Genomic DNA, 14,241 nt, shown 5'->3' with positions numbered 1-14,241 from the left:
AACAAATTTATTATTCAATTAACGCACTCCGATATTAAAAATAATAAAGAAATTAATTTTCATACGTTAAATAAAAAAACTAACAAAAAAAAAATACAAAATTCCGAACACGACGCGATCAAATTTTTTTAAATTTACTATTGTTTAAATTTCTTTTCCCGTATAATTTAAAGATCGAATTAATTTCGATGTCAAGCGATCGATCACGTATTTCGTTACGTTGGTGATGATAAAAAAATATATATATATAGAGAGAGAAAGTTTTCACAAAGTTTGATTCAGGAAAAAAAAAGAAGAAAAAGAACACAAAAAATAAATAAATAAAATAAAATAATATAATATAATAAGGAAAAATTGGAACACGTTCATCGACGAGAAGTCACTTTGCTTTCGGGCGATTAAAACGCTTTCACCTCGTCATTGCCTAGAGCTAGATCCGTTCTAATCCAAAGTCTCGCACGTTTCTCGTGCCTTCTTTATCTTCCACACCGCGTTTCCTGGGATTATGTAAAACATATAATTATATAAAAGATAAAAGTTTTAATATACTTTTGGCGAAAGCTAAAAGTGTTTGCAATAATCTTATCGTAGCTTTGATAATCTTCGTCAATCGTCCGACGAAAAGTTTTATAATGTTTGTACAAAAGAAAAATTCAGACATATTGCAACTGATTGATCTTATTTTTGTTTCTTTATATATATATATATATATATATATATATATATATATATATATATATATATTATAAATTATTTCGTATATATTCAAATGAAAATATGGAATAGTAATAAGTGGATTTGATTATTCAGATAGAAAATTTTATAATGCATATTAATGTTATATTATATAAAAAATAAAAGAAAAAATTAAGAGAAATAAAAAAGAAATGATGCGATTATTCAAGAAAAAGAATTCGAACGACTTAACGATTCATTTTATAAGTAATATTATGATATAAAAAGTGGACAGATTAAATAATAAATGTGATTGAAGTTCAACAGGAGAATTGAACAAATTTATATTATAAAAAGGAATGAATAAAGAAGATTTGAATTAAATAATGAAGCATGATGCGATTATTCAAGGTGAGAAAAAAACAGTGAGCAGAACGTGTAATATGATGAAAATATTTTAAGAAAAAAAAAATAAATAAATAAAAATAAAAAAAATAAAATAAAAAAATGATTTAGAAAAAAGAACGAGAGAAAATGGATAACGTATAAATAGTAAGAACAAATGTGGATTATTAAAAGGTAGAGAAGACTATTGTCATTAATTCGATTAAAGAAAAATGAAATACAATTTCCAACGTAGAAATTTCGAAAAAGCACGTAGAATAGGTTGGTCCACTTAACTCATCCTTATCTAAACGACTTTGTTCACTTTATCTATATAAGAGAATTAAGAAAAGAGATAATAATCCGATTTAGCCGTGCGTTGAAATATTTTCATAACATGTGTGGCATGCCATTGTGTATTACACGTGGGTACTTTCGAAGCAAGTTAAAAGATGAATTTAAACGTATATATGTGTATATATATATATATATATATATATATATATAGCGTACATGTGTATATGTATGTCAGTATGTATGTGTGTTGTAATGTAATGTGTTATATATAAGATACGTGTGTCTTCAAAGCACGTGTGGTGTGTCACTATTTATTACACGTGGGTACTTTCGAAGTAAGTTAAAAGATGAGATTAAAATTGTGTACATATATACGTACGTACGTACGTATGTATCTACATATATATACGTATTTATATATAAGGTACATGTGAGTGCTTGCAACGATGTATAAAAGGTGGTACGGTACCTCGTAACGGTTGTGTCATGGTATATACAACACTGATCGTACACCGTATGTCCCATTTTCAACGACTTCGAGAAGGGCAAACGAAAATCAACGATCGAGTTAAAATACAAAATAAATTTTATATATATCATATGAAGAGAATTAAAAATTTCATGCATACCTTTTTAAGCAGGCATATCAGCGTTCATTGTCTCTAATTTAACGTATCAACTGCGAACGAGGAAATTTCACTTCTGTTTATTACTTGCCATTAAAACTTTTATGATTTTCTTATCACCGAAACATAAATTAAATGGATCATAAACGAGTATAAAAATATTTTTAAAATATACTGAAGCTTATCTCGGCTTTTAAAGTATATGTTATATGTGATAAAAATTATAGAAACTTTTTATATAATTATTTTGTGAATATATATGTATATATATATATATATAATTCATTTATTTAAAAAATGTATTTTTATCTTTTAATATTATAAATTTTCATAATGTTCTCTCTACTTGAATAATCACATCACGTTTTATCATTAAATATCTCCTTTATATTTACATATTTATTAATCTCTTTATATTATTAATTTACGCATAATAAATACATAATTAATGAATCTTGATGTGGAGGTGATAAGGGTAGGAGTGATGGTCTCAACGAACTTGAAATATGGAAATAAGGAGAATCGTTAAAAGAGATTATTCGACATGGTCAGTGAATATAAAATTGACGTATCTTTTGATAGAATGTTCTTTTAAAATAAAGTCAATGGAAATATATAACGTCGGACGAATGCTTTTCTATCGGAGGAATAAAAAGAATTTTTACGTTGCCTGGCTGGCGGTTAGCATAGCCGGTATTGATCACTGCAGGCCACGAGCATGAGATATAAACGCCACGTGATATAACTCTGTTACGTGGCCAACTTGGAGGATGCGGGTTTTTGAGGGATTATTTGAGCTTTTCTTTCATTTTTCTTTTTTTCTCTCCACCCCCCTCCCTCCCCCCGAAAAATTTCCTATAAATTTTTATTTTCTATAATACATATCGCATATATAGATATATACATATATATAAATGAATATAATTATAAATATAAATAAATTATATATGTATATATACATATGTGTGTTTGAAACTTTCGAGTAGAAAACTTTTTATAAATTACGTATATATTCTTTTGCAATATAAGAAAATGTTGTTAATTAATTAAAATAAAAAAATGTGTTAATGAATTAACAAACTTTAATAATGTTTATATTAAAAGTACACATAACAGATTTTATATATAGAGAAATTTAAATAAAAAAAAATAAGCTTTGTTAATTAATTATTATATTTTGTCTCAATTAGATCATTATCATAATCGTGTGTGTGTTTGTGTGAAAATTTTCTTCTTACCTCGTTCTAATACAATCATTAAGTAGATCGATTAGATTAAAACCGGTCATAATTATCTCATAACAAGTAAACTTTAATATCATCGTTTGACGTCGTTCAAATTGTCGCTAATTATTTTATCTTGATACACGATTTTAACCTTTCCTTGAAAGTAATCTTCTTCTACTTATCAATTAAATTTTTTTCTTAGCATGAAACAGGACGTGGACATATGTAAGATTAATGATCGTGCAAATAATTTTCTTTGAACGTGATCTTGTAAAAAAAAAAAAAAAAAGAAAAGAAACAAATAAAGAGAGAGAGAGAGAGAGAGAGAGAGAGAGAGAGAGAGAGAGAGAGAGAGAGAGACACGCACAACATTTTTCTAATACGTATGATTGATTATTATTCTTAATGGAAGTACATTTTTCAAGATCTAATAAGATATTTCTAAAATATAAATTTTGACGATGTTTGTAAAACTTGAGGAAATATTTTTTCTAATAGATATATAACGAACTCGTTTAGTAAATTATCGATCAGCTTTCAATCGATTTGGCCTCGTACATGACTCTCCTTTGTGGGGTGCTGAGATAATTGCGATTAATTAATCTACGTATATAGTTTCCTCTTTCTATAGTATCACGATACAGGAGTTTATAGTCTGTGATTTGATACATTTCTAACATTAAATTATATCTTTTGTTCTTCACAAACATGAAAAAAAGAAATAATATATTTAATATATGATATATCTGCAATAATATATTTATTTACATCTAATAACATTTATATCTATCCATCTGTTATATAAATAAATAAACATATATATATAATATTTTTTTTAGATACATATATAATAATTATATCTAATAAAATATATAACACACACACACACGCGCGCGTATATGTATTTTTGTTATAAAATTGATTGAAAAAAAAAAAAAAAAAAAAGAAACAATAGACACACACACACGTTAGAAAAATTATCAATCGTTAATATCAATATTCTTTTTCTATCGTATTTTTTTTCTCTCTCTCTTTTTTTTCTTTTTTTAAATATTATACTCGTCTTTACTTCAATCTTTTTTTCTTTTATTTTCACTTATTTTTCTGTTATACATAAATATGTATGATACAAAAAAAAAAGAGAAAGAGAGAGAATTAGAAGACAGTATGTCTACTCTTCGCATTACTGTAACGAACGAACGAAATAAGAAAGGAAAGGAAAGGAAAAGAAAGAAAAAGAAAGAGAGAAAGAGAGAAAGAAGAAAGTAGTAGTAGTAGTCGGTCCCGTTACGAAATAGCGAGTGAATGCGGACTATCTGGGTCAGACAAAAGCGGAACTTCCGCGACGAGTCTCGATTGCACAGGCGGCAGTCAACAACTACTACATAGAAGAGAGAAGCGCTTTCGATGTAAGCTCAGCGAGCTTGCAAAGGCCTCGTTTGTTGTTTCACATATGTATATACATACATATATATATATATATGTACATATATATATATAGCGTTTCAAGTCCTATGTAGACTAAGTGTGATTCATGTGTCCGCACATTTACTTTTCTTTGGTTAATTTCATCTCTATCTCTTTCTTTCTTTCTTTCTTTCTTTCTTTCTTTCTTTCTTTCTTTCTTTCTTTCTTTCTTTCTTTTTTTTTCTTTCTCTATTCTTCTATTCTTCTTCTCTTTTTGTTTACTCATTTATTTGGTTATTAATTTTATTTTCTCTCATTTTGATCGAACCACTTTTACTTCATTTTCGTCCTGCGAAATTATCTCGAAATTGTTTATTGGAGATATTTCATCGATGAGTAAGGAATTAAATTAAATTAAAAGAGAAAAGAAAAGAAAGGAAGAAAGAAAGAAAGAATGAAGGAAAAAGGAAAAATTGTGAAAAAGAAAGATCGTCGATATTAGAATAAATATTAATATCATAATGAGGAATATTAGATCAGAGAAAAATTAATATTATGAATGTAATTGAAGAGGTTTCAATGTAATAATAGTTGAAGTCGTAGTTTGAAAAATAGAGGAAAAGAAATAATTAATATTAAAAACGAAAAATAATGCGAGACTAGAATCGATATTGGAATATAGAACAAAATAGTAAACAAAATCAATATGCTGGAACTAAAATTCAAAATAAGACTAAGGAAAAAAGCAATATGGGACAGAAATCGCTGTTAGAACGTGGAACGATGTTAGAAAAAAGAATCGATATCAGAACATTTAAAAAAAAAAAAAGAAAGAAAGAAAGAAAGAAAAAAGAACTTTTTATCCTAAGCGAATCAATTAAACTCACGTTTAATACATTTCTCGGATTCCCCATCGTATAGAACCGAAGGTAATAATAATTGAGTAAATTAAAGAAGAAAAAGAGAGGTAATAGTGATAGAAATAGAAATGGAAATAGAGATAGAAAGAGAGAAAGAGAAAGAGAATAAAGGCGATTATAATTGGAGAGAGAATAATATTCCTAATGGAGGCTTCTACTTTTTCTTTTTTTATTTTTTTTTTTTTTTTTTTTACTTATTTATTTATTTTTTTAATCTTTTCTTCTAGTTAATTAGTAGATGTTTCACAGTTGGAAGAATCGAATCATCATCAGTCGTACGGAAGATCGCGTATAAATATTGTTGGAGATTCGAATCAGGCATTGATCATCAGATTACCTGTTGCAGAAATCTACTATGTGTGTTCTATAGTATCTAGTAGCTCTTCTCAACGATATATATATATATATATATATATATATATATATATATATATATATGCATACTAAGGGAAAGGGCAACTAAATTGAACTAAACTGAACTAAACTAAACTATACTATACTATACTATACTATACTATACTATACTATACTATACTAAACTAAACTAAACTAAACCGTCTAACTAATTACATATATCTTTGAGTTAACATCTACCGATTCGTGTTCCTAGTTTCGTTTTAATAGGAATTCGGTCGGTAGACTTTAACTAGACCGACATTTGAAATCCTGTTAATGGTATTAAGAATATGTGTGTGTATGTGTGTGTACTTATAATGTGAAATACCGTTTTAACGACGCAATAGAATTATTACGAAGCGGAAAACCTGGAAAGCAAGCAATACGATTTGCTCGTCACCGTTACTGATTTACTCGAATAAAATGTGGTTTTTATAGTAGGTGATGGTGGTGCTGTTTGGTAAAAGCAAAAAAGGGAGAAAGAGAGAGAGAGAGAGTTTGAAAATCGGCGAGAAATGTCGATTTGTGGTAAGAAAGAAATATAACGAGTAGTTTACGATAACAAAAACGGAAGTCCTTCACAGTTATATACAGGTATAGGGTGAATTATATCAATCGAATATTTATTGTTGTATTTTTATTTTTTAAATGAAGAAGAAGAAAAAATAATTGAAATAAATAAAGAAAGAGAGAGAATACATATTTTCCAAGAGAAACGTGATCATTCGTTTTTCTGCAATATCCAGTTTTTTTTTCTTTTTCTTTTTTTCGTCGTCGTGGTGGTACCTGTGATAATTATTGATATACGTTGATTTGTTATAAATTACAATGTGGCTTACTTTTTTGTATATGTCTCTGTGTGCATATCTATATATACATATTATTACGTTTTATATTTTATATTTATATAGAATAACTCGATTTAGCGTTAATTAACGAGCAGAAATTCTCTTTCGAAATAACTATTGTGATAATTATTTCTGCAAATATATTTTTTCGTATTGAATCTCATCCGTCACTCGACAAAATAAGAAGATAATATTACGAAAGAATAATCGTAATTGTCGTTGTTTGAAGACTGGATTTTAAAGGGGTAGAAAGAGGAGAGGAAAGAAGAGAAAAATTAAAGGGAAAAAAAAAAATAATAAGAATAATCAAAAAAATTAGTACGACATCGTTTAATATGGAGATCGATGAAGGTAAATACGACGCATGTAAATCATTTTTGCTGATGTTTCGTTGAAATGTTTTTAGTGAAAGGCGTTTCAGTGAAAGGAATTACTTTATGTGTACCGCGTGACTGCTTCTTGCATAAAAAGACGTTCTTACGTGCGTCCTTTTCTCGTCGATTTCGATTGTCTATCTATACAACAATTTCATTTCTCGATTTCTCATTTGTTCTCAATAAATAATTTTCATTTTATCACTATTTATTTATTTCTTTTTTTTTTATTATTCTTTTTTTTTTTTTTTTTTTTTTAATAATATAAATACGAAACACAATACGATATGGAGTATTTTTTTTTATAATATAAATACAAAGATAGTATTAAGGAAAATATTTTATTAGCAATATAAGCACGGAAAGATAATATAATACGCAAAAAAATATATATATCTTTTTTTGTTACAATAAAAACGTAAACGTAAATATAATAAAAGTTTTCTTTTTAATGTAAGTATAAAGATAAGGTAGAGAAAAAAAATTGGATTTACAATAGAAAAAAAAAAATACAATATACAAATATTTTTTGTTTACAATATAAATATAATAACATACAATTGGAATATGACAGATTTAATGTCGTGTATAATATATCTAAATACGAAATATAATCCGATACAATTTTTTCTCATTTTTGATTACATTGCAAAATAATACTATACATACAATTGATACTATATAAGGTGACCTATTTAAAATGAAACGAATGGGGACGTTGGGTATTGGGTAACGATCATCAATCCTATACACAACTCTCATCTTCGTAGAAAATCTGTGCTCGTTTAAGTATCACACGTCGAAAGAGAAAAGTCAGTAACAAGTCATGACAATGCTTGGATGCGATATCTTTTTACAAGACAAGAAGACTACTAAAGATTATAAGGTGTTAAAAACCGGTAGAATCCTCTATCCCGAAAAACCGGAACGCCTGGTATCTCTCGCTCTATTTATAGACAGTTATGGCTTACATTCATCTGGTACACGTTGCACGGATATTACACATATAGGGTGTATCATTAAAATCAGAATGAAACTTTAGAATTTCATTAATCCAATTGTTAGTATGTTAATTTGCAAAATAAATGAAATTCTATCTTTCATATTTAAAATTTAAAATAAATCGGTTACGGAGCTATTACGAAGTTTTAGAAAAACTTTATTATTCGTATCAGGTGAGAATTATTGTATTGTTAAATACTTAAGACTCTAATTGTTACCATACAAATATTTTCGTAGGAATATAAACGTATGACTTTTTGAAATTTGAAATTTTAGATAGTAAGTCTTGTGTTTAGAGAAGATTAAGAGGAAGTTATTGTCAAACGTTCGTTGACATGAGAACCACTGCTTTGTAAGTTCCACAAGGACGACAACAAACGACGACGAAAGAAGGTGGTACACACGTATATATACTGTATATATATATATATTGTACGTACGTATATATGTGTATGTACCTATAAACGTATATGTACTAAATAATTTTTTTTGGTTGATACTTTGGAACCTACGATGAAAAAATTGAAGATCAAAGATTACGATCCATCAAATTTTATCTACAACTCTTAACCAAATGGTTTATAAGCGATAAATCGAATCAACCGAAAATATAGAAGTTCATCAAGTTCACTGTCGTTCAAAAAAAAAAAAAAAAAAAAAAAAAAAAAGAAAGAAGAAGAAACTCTTTAACCGTCGAGTTTTAAAGATTTCTGAAGAGTTTGTCGATAAAATTGAGAAGAAAAAGAAAAAGAAAAAAAAAAAACACAGAAAACTAGAAAAAGAAAAAATTCCAATTCCGATTAGATTTCTTCGTTAATTAATTATTTCAATGTATAACACGAGATATAATAGGAAACTAAAGTCAAGGACGTCAAGGACGTGATATGCGATATATGTAATAACGTTTACGATTTCGTTGGAATTTTCTCTTAACGTTTCTACGAAATTTTGTTTAAAGGAGTGCCACGAGAAGGTAATTCCAGTCGACGTAAGTGGGTCGTGCAAAACCGAACACGAATCTTGTACCGTCGATCCAGATACGGACGTGTATATGTATGTACATATATATGATGGGTGTATATACGTATATGTGTATATACATGCATATATATATGTGTTTGTGTATGTATTAACAGTATATATGTGTGTATATGTAACAGACACAGGTGTGTGTATATATGATATATATATATATATATATGTACATGCACACATTATATATAAATATACACATATATATCCGTGCACTTGCATATAGATGTATACACATATATAGGTGTATGTACGTATATGTGTCCCATGTAAACACTTATACATACATATATACGTATACCTATAAAATAGTATGTAACTGTGTGATAGAGCGCGATCGTGGTCGCTTTTACTACCTTGACATGAATTCTCAGGGAACAGTCAGGGCCGGGGACGATCGAGAGACGAACCCTCTCCTCTGTTCCTCTCCCTCCCCTCTTCTTGCGTCTGTACATTTACATGTTCATGTACCTATACACGTATATATACGTATCATTCTCTTTTTCTTTTCTTTCTTTTTTTCTCTTTCTCTTTCTTTCTTTTTCTCTTTCTCTTTTTCTCGCTCTCTCTTTCAAAAGATTCGAGAAAGAAAATGCGGAAGCTCTTGGAAACTTTAAAGATGGCCGCCGAATAACAGATATTATCGACTTATATTTCGATATACGGTCGTTTCTTTTATTGAATTTTCGGCGGTTCGTTGAATTCGATGATTGCATTTCATTCTGTCCGTTCGTATGTATGTATGTATGTATGTATGTATGTATATATGTATGTATTGATTTATTTATTTATTTATTTTCTTTTTCTTCTTTTCATTTCCTCTTTTGTACGAATTGAACCGCATATGTGGTTCGAGCGATTTCCAAAGCATTGAGACTAATTTTGAAACTAATTATTTTTTCTTTGTTCTTTTTTCCTTTCTTTTTTTATATTACAAGTTTGAAACGTCTAAAAGAAAAAATGAAAAAAAAAAAAAAAAAAAAGAGGAGTAATCGATTTTTAGAAACAATTCGGAAAGATGCACTCGAATATTTTTGGTATTGAGTTTTGAGAATTATTTTGAGTTTCCCTACGAATTTCTTGAGGTTGTTGGATGAGCTTTTTTCTATTCTCTTTTTCTTCTTTTCTTTTCTCGTTCGATATATGTCGAATGTATATTAGACGAAAAAAAAAAAAAGAAGAGGAACAGAAAGGGAGAAAAAAAAAGAGGAATTGTATAAAACAGACACAAAGTTTAAACAGAAGCACGGCGTATTGGAAAGTGAAAGCAACCAACGACGAGTGCTATTTAACCAAAGAGAAAGAGACTAACTATTACTCTACTCCGGACTATTCTACGCGCGAACAGATACTAGAAGACAATTACTTTTGATTGAACAGAAATCGATATCGTTCAGTGTCTGCCTTTTGCCACGAAAAACGCAACAATTCTGAACGCTTTTCTTTCTTTCTTTCTCTCTCTCTCTCTCTCTTTCTTTCTCTTTCTTTTTTTCTATCTCTTTTCAACATTTTAACAAAAGATAAAACTTGTATCTTCTTAACTAAACACTGTTCTCATTTGTTTTTACTAATTTATATGAACAAACAAACACACACACACACATTCGTACGTGTATACACATATACGTATATACACGCATACATATATATTATATATATTCCATATAAAATAAAGATAAAGAAAGAAGGAAAGAAAAAGAACAAAAAAAAAAGTCAAGGCGACGAGCACGTTAGACGGTAATTCTTTTATCTCGAGTTTTTTTATCATTTTTTTTTTTTTTAGGTTAAGTACATGCAAATCGTTGCATCGTTGCTTATTACTCGGTTGCCACGTAGCTCCACTGCAGTAGAGAATCAAGTGGGTCCATTTGAATATGCGCTTTTCTCTCCCTCCTCCCTCCTAATGTTATTATCTTTGACATCAACTTTTTGTTTCTTTTTTTTCTCCCCCTCTTCTTTTACTTTTTATTCTTTTCTCTTTCTCTATTAACGCGAATAAATCTTCTCTTCTGTTGTACAGAGAATGAGCCGAAGATTCTTAGGTGGGGCCGAAAGTTCCCTTGTGATCGATAACAAGAAAAAGGAATGATAAATCTTTTGTGAGATCGCTTAGGGACTTTTAACCCACCTACGAACTTTTCATTCAGTCTGTATTTCGTAAAATAGAAGTGATGATAATAATTATATCGGTGATTAATAATAATAAGAACAATCAATTAATCAATCAATCAAGAATCGACACGGAACTTACATACATATCTTCTTTCTACTCGATAATAATAAAAATAATTTTTTAAATAACAAAGATGCGTATCGTTTGCATATCGTCAAAGCAGGAATAATAAAAAAATAAAATAAAATAAAATAAAATGAAAAAGAAAAAGAAAGAAGAAGGAGAAAAAAAATCGAAAAACTAAATAAACAAGTAAATAAATAAATGAAATTCGTTACGCCTCTTATCAAATATGTTACGTTTCTTATCTCGGTTATATTATCTCGATTCTTATTTAAACATCGATGCAACGAGAATCTCGTGTGATCGAAATGAAACAACGCGCATAAATTCATCGTCTCTTCAGAATTACCTACACAAACACACACACACACACATACCTTTCCCCTCTTTATCGCCATTAATAATCGGTCGAATCGAATTCAAGCGTTGGTTGCAATAAAATTTACTGAAAAAACTTATATCCTCTTTCTCTCTCTCTCTCTCTCTCTCTCTCTCTTACACACACACACACACCTCATCTTTCTCTCCTTTACTCTATATAAAATCATTACATATTATTTTTATTTGTACATTTTAATAATTCCCTTCGGTTATTTCGAGATTCCGCGTTTGCTATTGTGATTACGTTTGCGTTTCCATTTTCATTTACATTTACGTCTGGGTTGCGTTTTAGCGTTGCTACAGCTATAACTGCAATTGCAACTGCAACGATGCTGCAACGTTGCTCGATAAGCAACGTGTGGAGTATGCACAGTGCACACGCGTTTACCACATGTGCGCTTCTCCTTCCTCTTTTTTCCCCTCTCTCCTCCTCCCCCCGACCCCTGAACCCCTCCCACCACCCTTTTCCCCCCAACGGCGAACACCTGCGGACATTATCCGTATTGCAGGTGTGCTCTTGCTTGCTCGCTTGCTTGCTCGCTTGCTTGCTTGCTTGCTCGCTTGCTTGCTTGCTTGCTTGCTTGCTTGCTTGCTTGCTTGCATGCTAGCTTGCTTTTGATACTCATGTACATACTTACTTACATACGTTTGTGCGCACGACACTTTGAAATAAGTGGCATTCCAATCGGTGTTCTTAACCGCCCAACATCGATGGATGTACACGCCAGTAACAATAAAAGAAAAAAAGAGAAAAAGAGATAGACACACACAAAGAGAGAGAGAGAGAGAGAGAGAGAGAGAGAGAGAGAGAGAGAGAGAGAGAGAGAGAGAGAGAGAGAGAGAGATGACACATCAATGATACAGGACTGGTCAAAAGTTACTAAAAGCGATTGTAAAAATGAATTACTTTTTTTTTTTAAACTTTTTGTAGGTTAACTTTTCTGTTTTTTGTTTTTTGCTCCCGGTAAAATTATCAAAACTACAAGATTAATTGGAAACGTAAATAATTCTCGGGAGAAAAAAGTGTAATCTATTATTTACATATTACCTAGGTATATCTTTTGCACACTCCGTGTGTGTTTCGTATTTTTCGTTTTTATTAAAAATTATAATGTTACTTTCGCGCATTTGAACGTATCAAAGTTGTTTGTGTCGTAACAATTTCATACATGTTCCTACAGATGTCGTGACGAGTCTTTATCCGAGTTCTGATCTTTTTCTTTTTGTTTTCTTTATTCTTTTTCGAGGTTATGTTATTCCAAATTTTGTTTTTCTATTTCTTTTTTTATTTTATTTTATTTCTAACAAATCCTTAAGAATAAATGTCGTTGATATTAATTTGACAGATAATTAATTAAATATAATTCTTTTGTTTTAATGTTTAATTTTCATTTATAGGATCATTAAAAATTATGTAGTTGACGAATAATAATTTATAAATGGATTCCGATATAGAGATTAAAAATACTTTTGTTTTTCAATCTTAACGACGTTTTGTTTACGATGGAAATAGGACGACGAGGTTGTGTTATGTTGAAAGCTCGGCCTTAAAGATTTCTTTTTCTTTTTTTTCTCTTCTCTCTCTCTCTCTCTCTCTCTCTCTCTCTCTCTCTCTGTCTCTCTCTGTCTCTCAATCATTGAATAAAAGAGAGCATGGAAGCTCGAACGTCATTGAGAATGATCCACATACATAAATCAGGGCTTTCGAAAGTTTTACGGGTCGAGACCTAATTTCGAAAACGATCGTTTTTCGTTATCCGTTCAAAAATGTAATTGCTATTTCGAAAATAGATTGATAAGCGACCAATACAAAATTTATTTTGATATATGGCCTACATAAAAGATGTTAGCGTGAAAATAAAAAAGAAATTGGAAGTAATAATTGGACGAGTAAAACTTTTTTAAGAAACGTGTGTAAATTATTATTATATTTTAATATTTATCACAACTATCTCTCCTTCTCTCGACCGATAGGTTCGTAGTTTATACTTTAAGAATTTCTAATCTAACTATAAGTAATAAGTACAGCAAGCAGGAAAACAAACAAACAAACAAACAAACGAGCGAGCGAACGAACAAGCACAGGAAATAACGCAGACGATAGATTATACTCAAGCAAATTTGTTAACACCTGATTTTATTACGAGGACAGCTGTCGGATTGAAAACGTTCACGCTTAATTGACTCCATCTCGATTTCCCTGTGACACTTAACGCTTCATGATGAATTTGCTTTGCGACGAGGAATAAATTTCTCGTACGTATTGCGAGAAAGTCCTTTCGTTTCTGTCGAAAAATTTTCGATTTGATTCGATTCAATTAGATTCGATGTCATTCAAACTTTGATACATTGAGATAACAAAAATTTGACCGATCGAAACCCGAATTAATTAAATAAGAAAATTTAAAAAAAAGAAGAAAGAAAAATCCATTTACTG

At 29.7% G+C, this 14,241-nt stretch overlaps 1 protein-coding gene across 3 annotated transcripts in view; it reads left to right on the top strand.

Annotated features, from left to right (window-relative positions):
- Positions 1-14,241, top strand: part of LOC127061885 (ribosomal protein S6 kinase alpha-5-like) — a 58,627-nt gene that overhangs the window by 36,991 nt on the left and 7,395 nt on the right. The window lies entirely within an intron of this gene.

The sequence above is a fragment of the Vespula vulgaris genome, chromosome 2, assembly GCF_905475345.1.
Source record: "Vespula vulgaris chromosome 2, iyVesVulg1.1, whole genome shotgun sequence".
In the NCBI taxonomy this organism is placed as follows: domain Eukaryota; kingdom Metazoa; phylum Arthropoda; class Insecta; order Hymenoptera; family Vespidae; genus Vespula; species Vespula vulgaris.
The sequence above is the reverse complement of the archived record's forward strand: the minus strand, read 5'-3'. Positions and strand labels throughout refer to the sequence as shown.